The 14,367-nt window shown below is 41.4% G+C and overlaps 1 pseudogene; it reads right to left on the reverse strand.

Moving 5' to 3' along the window:
- Positions 1 to 11,603: 11,603 nt before the first annotated feature.
- LOC139479322 (scavenger receptor class F member 1-like) lies at positions 11,604 to 13,844 on the reverse strand (annotated as a pseudogene).
- Between the last annotated feature and the right edge of the window lie 523 nt (positions 13,845 to 14,367).

Below are 14,367 nucleotides of genomic sequence, written 5' to 3' on the forward strand. Positions count from 1 at the left end.
CAAGTCCACAACACGTGGAGTTCAATTGATCTTACAATTGCCACCAAACACCTCGCCTCACATTGCCAATGGCAAGTCCATGACGACACTTGGGGAAGCGATCACCTTCCTATACTCACCTACATAGGTAGCCCACCACAATTAGAGGAACAGCCCGATCCTCAGCCCACATGGGACTATGCAAAGGCTGACTGGCCTAAATTCAGGAAGGAATGTATATCATTCAAGTCCTCAGAAATTGCCTTGGATGATCCTGATCTTTTTTGCCAAAATCTCACCTCAGCAATTATTGCCGCAGCTGAAAAATCAATTCAAAAAAAGACCACATAACTGGCAAAACGCCGATACCATGGTGGAACAGGGAAATAGCAAAAGCTAGGAGAGTGAGAAAGAAAGCCCAATCAGGGGTAAGCAGAAACCCACAAAAATTCCCAAGTTAGCCAACGCCCATACAGTCAAAGAAAAGGACAACATTCTCGCTGAGCACTTCTCATCTGTCAGCAGCAACACAAATTGCAGCGAAGAATTCAAACAGGTAAAAATGCTTATGCCTAAGATCTCAAAACGGCCGCAAAGCAAGCATCTGGTATACAATATACCATTTACGGTGACAGAGTTTGATGATGCGATACAACATAGAAAAGGCACAGCACCTGGTCTTGACACAACCAGCTACGAGATATTGAAAAACCTACCTGATCAAACCAAAGGCTTACTCACTGAGTTGTATAACACGATATGGTCCAAAGGAGAAGTCCCAAAAGCATGGAAACATGCTGCGGTTATCCCGCTGCTAAAGCAAGGGAAAGAAGAAGCCCTACCAAACTCTTATCCACCGATCTCACTCACCTCAAACATGTGCAAAGCCATGGAAGCCATGGTTACAAAAAGGCTCATGCATCATCTTGAAACTGGCAATCACATAAAACCTGACCAAAGTGGCTTCAGGAAGGGACACTCGTGTCTAGATCATATTCTAAGACTGGAAAATGAAATATAAAAAGCCCAATTAAACAGACAATACCTAGCCGCAGTATTTCTGGACTTCAGCAAAGCCTTCGATATGGTATGGCATGACGGACTCCTCTCAAAACTATCACAAAATGGAGTTGAAGGGAACATGGCAACCTTCATAGACAGCTTCCTGCAAGACAGGTCGCTATCAGTTAAAATAGGGAACAATCGATCGGATCCTATGGCACTGGACAATGGCACGCCACAAGGCAGCATCATAAGCCCAACCCTGTTTAATATCATGATCAATGATCTTTTTGACCATGTCAACTCTCCTACCCAAACTTCTAAGTTCGCTGATGACGGAGCAATTTGGGTAAAGCACAGAGATATCTCACAAATCAGAAAAAAACTCCAGTCAGCCCTGGACGGAGTAGATCAATGGTGCAATAAATGGGGATTCACCCTTTCAAGTGAAAAAACGACTGGAGTTCTATTCAAACGCCGTGGGAAAGATGCTATGATACCCCGTGTCTCCATAAAAGGCAAACCTATCAAATTCGAAAAATCTGCAATATTTTTTGGAGTTATCCTTGATCAACACCTCACTTGGCGCAAGCATATAGAATATGTGGATAACAGATGTCAAAAAGACCTGAACGTATCACGGGCAATTTCAGGCACATCTTGGGGCACATCGAGGGGCACTCAGCTGGACCTCTACAAAGCTCTTATTAGATCAAAAATTGAGTATGGTTGTGAGGCTTTTCACTCAGCATCAAATACTGTTTTGAGGCGCCTAGACAGAATACAATACAAAGCCCTAATGCTGGCCACAGGCGCAGAGACAGGCACCTCACTAGAAGCACTACAAGTAGAAACGGGAGAACTCCCATTGAAACTAAGAAGAGAGCAGGCAATATTATCGTTCTGGGGACGAACATCAAACCCTTTGGTTAAAAAGATATGGCAAGACAAAAACGCTCGAGATGAAGCCCTAGCTCGAAAAAATCCCTCACTAAAGCCATCTGGGATATTAGTACGTGAACTCATTCGAAGTCACAATTGCGATGACATTCAGCCTCCAGAAAGTCACTACAAAGGGTTACACCCTCCCTGGACTTTACAAACTCCCAAAGTTGACACTGCTTTAACATCAGAAGTCACTAAAAGAGAAAACCCAACCCTACTACGATCAGTAGCTATCACTAAAATTCAAACTACCTGGGACAGCTGGGCCCATATATACACTGATGGATCCAAGAATCCTATCAACAACAGTGCTGGTTACGGGATCCATATCCACAGCTCCAAACCCCAAGCACATTCAGTTCGCTTGCCTGATGGTCAGTCGGTATTCACGGCTGAATTGGAGGCAATTCATCATGCACTCAAACTCATACCGGAACTCCCGGAAGCAAAGGCAGTCGTCCTATCAGACTCGCTAAGTGGACTTCAGGCCATCAGTGGGAGAAACTCAAACTCCAGGCCCAACACAGTCAACAATATTCTATACGAATATACAAAACTATCGGACCAAGGGCAACAGGTGGAGCTGTGTTGGATCCCCTCTCACATAGATATTCATGGAAATGAAAAAGCAGACTCACTGGCGAAGCTAGCTCTAGACAAAGCGGATATACAGCCTATTCCCTTTAGTAAACTAGAGATAAAAAGCAAAATCAAAGCCTCCATAGCAAAAAGATGGCAAGCCCAATGGGACGCAAGTAAGATCGGCAGATGGCTATACAAAATTCAACCCAAGGTCCAACAAAAGCCAAACTCATACTCAAATGAAAGGAAAATTGAAACTGCTATCTCACGCCTCAGACTTGGTCACAAAAAGCACTATGACAAGGTTTGTTCATCTTGCAATCAGGCTGAAACCATTGACCACCTGTTACTAGAATGTCAAGACCATGCCCCAGCCCGGGCTAGGTTAAAACAAGAATTGCAGTTAGATCCGCTATCTGTCATAGATCTCCTGAAGCCAAGAGATGCAATAGCGAAGGCCAAACTAACTCTATTTCTGAGAGATGGACAGCTGCTCGAACGTATATAAACAGAGCAGCCAAGGATAAAAATGAAATCATATCAATATAAGAAAATAGAAATCATATCAATGCAAAAACAGAAATTATGTGAACACCGAAATCACAATAGATATGTGAACCCTTCTCACACACAGGAGTCCCAAAGAGGGACAGGTCAGCCGAAATTGCCTAGGCAGAAGGCGACCTCTTAAACACCTAATGCAACAACAACATTTCGCTTAACTGATACTAGGGAAAATTTGATTTTCGCTAACCAGGCACGACACCGACTCAGGACGGAAATAAACTTCCGTGGTTGAACTGTCTCGATTCACTTCATCCCACATCACGTGTAAACGAGAACAGTAAACCTGAACAAAAACTATCAATACTGTTATGCTGACATCTGCACGTGCGTAAACGTACATGTAATTTGAACGGTTGTGCCTGGACCGTTTTCTGTTTATTGAACTTCATCTAAAATCATTACAAGTATATTTTGAAATATTGACCGTATAACATGTTTATGATTAATTGATAACCTATTGCCATCAAATAAATGTAAATGATTACCTAAATTGTGCACTAAAGAAGTTCCTAAAGGCTAACCGATTTGGTAGTATTGGATGGGTGTATTTTTGTTTGTTTGTTGTTTAACGCCGCACTCAACAATATTCAATCTGACATTTATTGCAAGTAACTGTTTACACAGCGGTAACTCGTTTGGTGACAGTGCACCCACGAGGTAATTGTGAAACTATGAGAAATCATATCTGCTCCTGTTTGGTAGGTGTTGTAACCAGATCTGTTTATTCTCGTAACGTCATTATGAGTGTCTGCAAAGGGTATTTATCATCCAAAACTGGCCCCTCCAGGAGATATCGCTTTGGTGAGATCAAGCAATATCTACATTGTAGATATCGCTGCAATGAAATTGCATCACAATGCTTTGCAGACCATTGTGACGCCATTGTAACCATGACGTCACAATCAAATCACTAATGGCTCTGCAACTGAAGCTGTTAGCAGTACTTTTGACACTTCAGACACTGCTTATTACTGTCTACAAACTGAAAAAGTTGGAAGAATGATGTTGGATGATAAATAAAAGCTCACCCTCGTGTGGGGGCGGTCGGGTAGCCTCGTGGTTAAAGCGTTCATTCGTCACGCCGAAGACCCGGGTTCGATTCCCGACATGGGTACAATGTGTGAAGCCCATTACTGGTGTCCCCCACCGTGATATTGCTGGAATATTGCTAAAAGCGGCGTAAAGCCTTACTCGCCCACTCACTCACTCACTCATCCTCGTGTCTTTTGATATCAAATATATCAAAACTCGTTGATATATTTGATATCAAAAGACACGAGGGTGAGATTCTCTATATGATACAACATAAGCTGGTTGAAGAGGTAAGATGTTATACTACATGTTTACTCTTCTTTTCGAGTTGGAAGGTTTTCGTATGGACATTTGAATATTATTATATTCCATTTAGGTATTCGAAGACCAATAATCCATATTGGTGGTAACGTTGAATAGTTTAAGTATGCGTTTCATATTTAGAGTAGTTGAGTCATGTTTTATTTATTAATATATCAGTTACAAGTACAAGTTATGTATAAATGTACAAATGTATTAAATCGAATAACATCTGGGGGTAAGGATAACAAAAGTATATGTACGAATGGGCCCTTATCCTTTTACGTAATACACACTGTAGTCTTATTTGTCATGTTCGTAAGCTTTGATTCAAATTACTCAATTATCTTCAATGAGACAAAATGACTTATTACGAATACCCGCATGATATGTCACATGATTTATCACATATTTGTATGACAAATCGTGTTAATTTGCAAAAGGTTACGATAACAGTAAATATTGAAAAACAGACTCCATGTCCCTTATGGGCAACCGTACTTATGGGCCACCGTAGTACAGTTATAAATGTGCATTTCACGTCACTGCAGTACATATGTCTTCCTTGTCTAAAGCCAAAGGTGAACACACATCGCAGGTACTTAACCCACTTCACCCTTACTGTTATGTCATACGACTTGCAGATTATCTGACTTGTAGGAACCACCTCGGTGGTCTGGTGGTAGAGCGTCCGCCCGGAGAGCCGAAGGTCCGGGATTCGATCCCCGGCCGCGTCATACCAAAAGACGTTAACAGCTTAATTGGCTAAAACAAGGACTGGTCGGCGCGGACTCAGTAAACTGAGTGAGGTATTCAAGTTAAACTGCGGCATGGTATCTCAGTGAGCTAGCAATATAAATTGTCATCAGTCCGGACAAGTACAATCAGCCACACACACACACCTTCATGCACGTCGCTATATAAGTGCAATAATCTTGGACGCGACGTTAAACCCCATTTCATCTCACCTCACCTGACTTGTGGGGCGTACATTTGGCTCAGTCGTCTAAGGGCGCAGCTTTTTTCTGTGCAGAGTTTGTCCCGAGGGCACGCCTATGTTTTTAGGTTTGTCAGCACCGTGTCCGTACTCGTAGGTTTCGACAAACTGGTAAAGGTATGAGACACGCTGACTGAAATAACTGAAACACTGGACCCATATATACTACTCAAAATTTGATAAGGATCGTAGATATTTTTCTGAATAAAAAAACAAAATAACTGCATAACTGGCAATATTGTGTTCAAGTGAAATCAAAAACGTCTCCAACACACGTCCACGTGCATTTCATGCCATGGGAAATGCGTTTCACATCACAGTTCATGCTTTCGCTACCATTGCACGATTTCCAATCAGGCAACGGTGTCTGATTCATTCTGAAACTGTAAACTCAATTGAGTGTTTACACTACGTTTATCTACGCAATGCCCCCTCAACGTGTAAGGCGTCGCCTGACGACAGAACAACTGGGCAGATGTATTGGAATGCTTGATGCTGGCTTTTCACAACGTGACGTTGCCAATGCACTAAACGTCAGCCAGAGCGTTGTAAGCAGGGCCTGGTCCCGACAGCAAAATTTTGGTACAGCAGCACACCGACATGGGGGTGGTCGTCAGAGGTCGACAACCCAACGCCACGATCATTTTGTGGCTCTTCAGGCACGACGTCATCCCTTCTGGACAGCAACCAGCCTACGTAACGACCTCCTGAACGCCTCGGGGGTGAATGTGTCCACTCAGACGATACGGAATCGTCTTCACAATGCAGGTCTCTACTCGAGAAGGGCATGTGTCCGAATCCCCCTGACTGTTCGACACCGGCGGGAGCGATTGGAATGGGCTGAAGATCATGTCACTTGGACACGAAACGATTGGGTTCCAGTTCTATTCACCGATGAGTCCAGGTATTGTTTGGACTTTACAGACAGGAGGCAGCGGGTGTGGCGACGACAACGTGAACGTTTCCATGATGCCAACATCAGTGAACATGACCGTTATGGTGGTGGTTCCATCATGGTCTGGGGTGGAATCAACAGAGATGGAAGGACAGATCTTCATGTTCTGGAGAGAGGAACAATGGCAGGGGTGAGGTACCGGGATGAGATCCTCGATGTGTACGTCAGACCCTACGCTGGTGCTGTTGGCCCTGAGTTCATCCTGATGGATGATAACGCCCGTCCTCATCGCGCCAGGGTGGTTGAGCAGTACCTTGAGCAGGAGACAATTGTCCGCTTGGATTGGCCAGCGCGCTCGCCGGACTTGAACCCGATTGAGCATGTCTGGAACATGCTGCAGGTTGCCCTTTCACGCCGTAGAGCACAACCCACGACTTTGGCAGAGCTCGGACATGCCCTCGTGGAAGAGTGGAACAACCTTCCCATTGGGAACATCCGGGTGCTTATTGACAGCATATCTCGACGTTGTCAGGCCGTCATTGATGCAAGGGGAGGTCATACTCGATATTGACACTTCATCGACTAAGTGTAATGATGGACTATCCCTCATAACTGTGTAATTCTTTCTCTTGTTTGCTGTTAACATTTTTTAATGAAATGCCTTTTGGTGTTTGCAGATTTCAAACATTCCATATTGATACAAGTTCATGCCGTTCATGAATTTTCATTCATAACATGATTAAACACGTTTCTGAGTCAGAGTCATGTCTTTTGTTATGTTTGTGGTAACTTACACACATATCACCTAGTGATCCTTATCAATTTTTGAGTAGTATATATAAATAGACAAGGTACGTCACTCGCCATCTTGGCCGAAGTTGAAATCGGCTGTATCGTTTAAATCAAATGGAAATGTGTGCATGTCATGTTCACAACACCTCCACACCTCCCTCCAAATACGACCTGCATGCCACAAAACTTTATTTTTGGCAATTTATTACCTATATCGGGCGATTTTATCGACATATTGGCTAAGTCGCGGCTGTGGGTCACAGAAGTAAACAAATAATCTCCGCGCTCAATGGCATCGAGTGCTGTGATTGGTCCGCGCTCCAAACATAACAAACGCACATGGGGATATTTACCAATCACAGCGCTCGAGGCCATTGAGCGCGGAGATTTTTGTATACTTCCGTGACCCACAGCCGCGACTGAGCCAATATGTCGATAATTCACACTTGGGGATAGTCTACCGCCGCCGATAACAACACGGAGGTCTATGTGGCACGGACATACATCAGATTGTTTCTAGTATGTATGAAAATAAGCTATTTTGTTGGGTGTTCCCCAGTTTGAATCTTCACAATCATGTTCGCTTGTTCGCTTTTATGTAAAACATGGATCTAACGATTTCCACTGTATGGTTCATTGTAGACGTCGATACGTAACTTTTTTTCCGTTTTATAGGAGGGGCACTATAACGGTAAAATAACTTTACACATTTGTTTCAATTACTTTTCTTGAAAATTCATTACTGGTTTTAATTATTTGTGAAGCCAATATGTCATTTATTGCAAGGTAATGTTGAATAGCATGTGCCTATTTTATCTGTGGTATAAAAAATATCGTGTCATGAAAATAATATCCCATACTATATAGGTCAGAATTTGAATGTTATAATATTTCAATTCCGATTTTCAGTGATTCGATATTATAATATTTATATCTATTATGAACCAATAGAATTTGTTTCGTTGGATAATCGATCTCTGGTGTTGACGTTTTGTATTATATTTTAGTGAAAATGTAACGTCAATATTTCAGTCATGTCGATACCAGTACACGTAAGATCTACACGTAATATAAATAATATAAAATTTATTAATTCACATGCCCCTATATATATTCGAGGTTAAATTAATCTCCCCAATATGAAAAAAACCCACAATTCCATGTTGCATGTTCAGCTGCACTTGGTTTATCTTTGCTTTTGAACAACGCGTCCATGCAGCTACAAAAACATTGATTCCTGATCCATGAACTGACATGTGCGATTACACAACATTACGTTGTTATCATTGGCTCGTTAATAAAGGGTTAACCAAAGTTACTAGTCAGTAATGTATAATGCTACTTTTCAAGAACAACGGAACAGCGCGAGGACAAAATTGAGATATCCATAAGCAACTGTAAAAGCTACACTCGATGCTCTATATTTTACATGTAGTTGTATCATGTATAAACATTGATAAAACTCTTCTCATATGTGTTGAGTTACCTGCCCATAATGCAGTGAGAGATAATGTATGCCTTCATGGCATGTGCATGTACTATTTAATAACTGTTAGTGGCGAGATAACTTATCATTCAGCTTTGTTTTTCAGGAGAAGTGTGACGTACATGTTTACGCACTGGAGATTGAATTACATACATACCTGGAGACCGTCCAATACACATGTCACCACTTGTGACACCACTAGACACCCGATAAAAGCTCGTTTCAGGTAGGAGTGCACTACAAACGATCTGTTTATCACGATTTACGTGATGGCGTGCTCTAATCTGTCTGTCAAGAAGGTCCCACATATGTTCAATAGGATTCATATCGGGTGAGATGGCAGGCCAAGGCAAAACGTCAACGTTCTGCTGGTTTAGAAAGTTCCGAGTCAGTCTTGCAGTATGAGGCCTGGCATTGTCGTGTTGAAACAATGTCCCCTGCTGTTGGTTTTGTAAGAACGTAAGCACAACTGGCTGCAACACTTGGTCTCTGTACTGCACAGCGTTCAGGTTTCCCTGTATAATCACCAAATCAGTCTGTTGATCTCCACAAATACCGCCCCACACCATGACACCTCCCCCGCCGAATGGATGGACCTCTCGAATACACGCCGGAGCCAAACGTTCCCCTCTGCGTCGATAAACTCGTTCTCTGCCGTCATTTCGAAACAAGTTAAACCGCCTTTTATCAGTAAACAGCACTCGTCGCCAATTTCTCACTTGCCAGCGTCGAACCTGCGTCGCCCATCGCAGTCTCAGGCGTCGACGTTGAGCAGTCAGTACCATTCCTCGGAAAGGACGATACGCTCGAATTCCAGCAGCACGAAGTCGTCGTAGTACTGTACGTTGGCTAATTGGATGTCCCAACGCTGTTGCTGCCGTCGCCGTTACGAATCTGTTTCGCAACTGAATGAGCCGTATCTGACCTCTTCCAGTGGTGTTGTCACACGGGGTCGTCCGGTTCTAGGCCTGTCCTGTGTCCTCCCTGTCTGCCTGTACCGTTGAATCAGCCTGGCTACTGTCAATGGTGTACAACCAAACCTTCTGGCAATTTGGACCCAGTCGTGGCATTTCTTTTGTGTGCTTTCATCACGTGTGGTTGTACCCTGCAGACGAACGCATTTACACAGCTAACATGCACGTGCAGTTTATCCCATAGGCGGGAAACCTGTTTCACTATTTTTTGTCACCGTACGAGCGCCGTCAAAGGTGGCGCGTTCGGGTGAGACGTTTTTGGGTACCTGTTCCTGGGCAGCCATATTCCCAATACCAACTTTCAACTAGTTATCGCTGTTTTTAGGAAAATTACAAATTGCCAACCTATACTCTCTTTTGCCGCTTAGTTTAGAAACTACAAATACTTCCCTGACATGTGTGCTTGCATAATGTTATTTGCACCAGTACAAATATATTTATTTTGGTAACAATCAATTTGTATGTAATAATTATGTCAAAGTAATAATCAGTTGTAAAATAGCAATACCTATTCTGTTGAAACTTTTATAGTCTGGGGTGGGATAGTTATAATACGTAAGATGTTGATTCGTACTGCAACATAGCATAAATAAATGTTATTTATGATAAATTACATTATATGTAGATTACTTCAGGACGCAAACTTGTCATGAATTGTTTTTATCTGAAAATACTAACTTATGAATCCGTTTTTTCCACATCAGCCCGCTAGTTCGATTATGATGCAACTATTGCCAAATGTGGTCAATTTCCATCTTTTCTGGCAAGGGCGGTGGGGTAGCCTGGTGGTTAAAGCGTTCGCTCGTCACGCCGAAGACCCGACATGGGTACAATGTGTGAAGCCAATTTCTGGTGTCCCCCACCGTGATATTGCTGGAATATTGCTAAAAGCGGCGCACAATCATACTCACTCACTCACTTCTCAGGCGAAACAAAAGAACGTTTAAAGGAATAACGTCGTGTTTTAACTCCTCGTCCTACTGTCCACATATCATTCAGAAATAATACCTTTAGGTGTCATGTTGTGTAATACTGAAAGCTTAAAAAAAAGGATATAACTCTCAGCTTATTTTGAACAAACGATGACCGGTCGCATACGTCAAATACTTGACGCAGAGGACAGTGCACAGTGTACAGTTGAAGTCTTGAAGTAAACACATTTGTATTTAACTTTTACTAAAACTTTGATCATCTCTCCCAGTTAAAAAACACACGCCTGCTTCTGCTGCTGTTTGCTGAAACTATTTACAGAGATCTTGGAAGAGCCAAACACGATATGTAATTTTATTTTTGATGGTATTACTCTTTTATGATAATATCCAATACCGTGAGGTAAGTTGACTAGCAATATACAACACACGGGACAGTCTAGTTAACATCCTTCTTAAGTAACATTTGTATGAGTTAAGTGATGAGGAAAACATTGACCCTGACATGACTGATCAAATTGTCCCAAATCTTCACCTGGCTACAGAAATTATATACATAATATGCTGTCCGTTATGTGTCCAATCACCTTTTTTTCACACACAAATATATCATATGCTACTCATTGATAGTAGATTACCGTGACCATCTACTGATATCAGAAGATGAAAAAGCCTATTCTATCCACTACATGCATAAAGCGTAAAAGGTCCCTGAATTATATTTCGATCTCGCTTCCGCCCTAATAAGACCTGTGCCAAAATCCATTGACCAATAGGATATCCTTCTTGAGTTGGGGGTTAACATACTTTTTTGATGATATGACCTTTGAGAATGATCATGACTAATCGACATGTCACCGGAACACCAGCGCTATAAAGTAAGCCCACGATATAACACCAACAACGGTGGTCAAAACCAAGTAAAGCCTTAAAACATCTCCATTTAGACTGCGCTGCTTACAAATGGGCCATAAAGGAAGGCAATATAGTTCTTCCACTATCATGCGTTTGTGAATTAAAGAAACATTGTTGTGTCAGTTCTAAACAATATACATCTAAAGAAACGCGTTCATGAACATGCCATTTATTGCTCTTCCGAATACACACGAGATGTGTCGTATGCTTACCTATGGCTAAGTATGGAGATGAGAATGGCGGCAATGCCCCCGAAGACAATAAATTCGATCACAAGTGGGAACATGGTTGACTGGGGCGATGGGAGCTTGGAAGCATCTGAACCATTACCATAGCTTAATAATCCATTTGAGAATGAAGTGAAACTATAGGATTATTCGCATTTTTGTTCTTCATTTGTCGACTGTGTATTAAATAGGCATGGTCGACAGTAAATCCTTCTTATTGTATGTACCCATCTGTATGTTCTGTACGTTCTTTGGGGGATTACATCATGGGGTCAAAACACACATCTTTTCCGAGGTAGCCAGAATTGAAAGATACATACCAACTGTAGTCACTTGGAGAACGTCAATACAGTGTCCTCCACTGCGTTCACAAAGGCCTGACTGGCAGTTAGTGCAGGTCTGTTTGCAGTCTACTCAATAGTACCCGTCCTTACATTCACAGGTGAAGCATCGCAAATGACACGTTTCCTTATAGTACCCCTCAATTCACTCCATGCAATGACCTGTGGTTTGATTACAACTCATACCTTTGCATCTGGAGCTACAGCCATCTGAACATTGTTGACCTCTGAATCCATTCTTACAGCCATTCACACAGCTGCCGGTGTCTTGATCGCATATAGGTGTACATTCCCCTGTTGCACTCATGTCAGGCTGACAAAATGGAAAACAGTTTTCCGAACAATGAGTGTCACATTTGTTTTCGTGAAACCCATTTATGCATCCTTCAACGCAACCTGAAATTGAACACTTTCCAACACAGTTTGTGCAGTCAGTTTCACAGCTCTCCCCAATGTAAAGGATGTCACATTTCTGACATATCCCTGAAGTGACGTTACAAAGTCTACATCTAGGCACTTGGTTATCCGAGCATTGTTTCTTACAGACACCATTCCTGTAACATCCTTCAGGACAGGTATTCGGGCATTCATTCTCACAATATTCGCCTACATTGCGTTCTTTACACTCTATACAACTGCTTGTATCTCGTTTGCTACATTTTAAACAGTTTGATATGAATGGAATGGTGCATAGTCTCCCCGAAAAACCATCTTTGCGGCCATCTTTGCAACCAATGTCTCCTTCAGTATTAACTGTACAACTTCCAAGAAGACAGTTATTAACAGTTGGACAAGCCGTTGTAGCTGTCGTAATCGTTGTACATATTGGATCCGTACATTTTTCACCGATATATATGCCTGAAAGGCGACAAATGAGATCATCAAAATGGGTTTACTCAAACTAATATAAATACAAAATTTACAGAGGCTGTAGTTCACTTATAAGCAACGCCATAACCACGAACACTCTGACGATGCCACTTCCGGTTTTGAGAAACATATTCCTATTGCAATGAGAACAGACACCCCCTTGTTTCTATAATCATGAAATTCCCAAATTATACATAGTTTCAATCTTAATTTATCAGTTGTTATTTTATGAACACTTTAAAACATTTGTCTGTAAATGTGTACACTAATAAAGTACTAGTATCTCGGCCTCAAGAATTCATTCCGTTGGATTTAGATGATATCTACTGGTTATACAGAAGTCTGGGACCGATTCACTTCGACCTTTAAAACCATTAGAATTGTGGATACATCTTCCTTGATCAAAAGAAGAATCCAACATGACCGCCGCCAGAAGAAAGAGATGTTGACAGATGGTTTTGATAAGTGGATAGGTACAGAAAATGGAGGTTTGGAAGACATGTTCCAAAAAGATGGCTAAAGTGTTTGACCAGAACCTTCCATCCTGTGTGGTTGCCAAACCATTCGGTTTATTGTCAAGGAACTTGGTCAAAATGTGATTGGCATTTTTTGTTCCTGTCGTACAAATTAACGCTGTTATTGAGTTAGCAGTTTTGGCGATACATACTGAGCATGCCTTTTAAAATGAAATATTCATTGGTAAAATCCCTTTAGTCAACTGGACAATGTATTGGTACTCATTGAACTTCCTAAAAGTATGACAAACATGGGAATGATTTACCAGATAATATATAGTAACACAATAATGCATATGATTTCACTAAAAGTATCCCCACAACTATACGTCTTAGAATATTTGCCTTTAAAATAGACTGTTGTGCCCGTTCCGATCAAAGTATCCACCTCCGCCTCAGGTTCAGATGCAATGATTTAAATGCACATAGATTCTTGAATCTAAAACATGCTCTAGTGGATACCATTACGAGGATCCTGCACATTACTTCCTTTCATATCTCAAATACTGTAATCTTCGTCATGATATGTACCACTACATAAAGTGATATGACTTGGATTCAGTATTGTATGGAAATGCTAAAACATCTCCTGCAACTCACCTTGCTATTATACGATGTGTTCATTTGTTTGTTGTAAAGTTTGAAAGATTAAAAAAATAAATATGTTTCTTCTTAACAATTACATCAATTTAATAGTGTAATAAATGTGTGATTTCCTGGTACATAGAGGTAGATAGATATGTCTACAAGCGCATATGTGTGTATGTATATATGTATAGAATCGAAGGTTTACTGGTATATGTATGTGTGTATTTATGTGTGACTTGTATATTGTGTACTTGTGCATCATGACATTTGCAACAGTAAGTACAGTTATATAAATTTCATATTTCGTGTATAATTTATTCTTATTAATTGTGAAATGTCCTTGGAGGGAGATCCCATATCCCTTTTCGGACATAAATATTGTTTAAATCACAACAATGGAAAGAATCTAACTAGCGGCTATTCTATCATCA

The sequence above is a fragment of the Haliotis cracherodii genome, unplaced genomic scaffold (genome assembly GCF_022045235.1).
Source record: "Haliotis cracherodii isolate W230 unplaced genomic scaffold, xgHalCrac1.p SCAF_4, whole genome shotgun sequence".
NCBI classification, from domain to species: Eukaryota; Metazoa; Mollusca; class Gastropoda; order Lepetellida; family Haliotidae; genus Haliotis; species Haliotis cracherodii.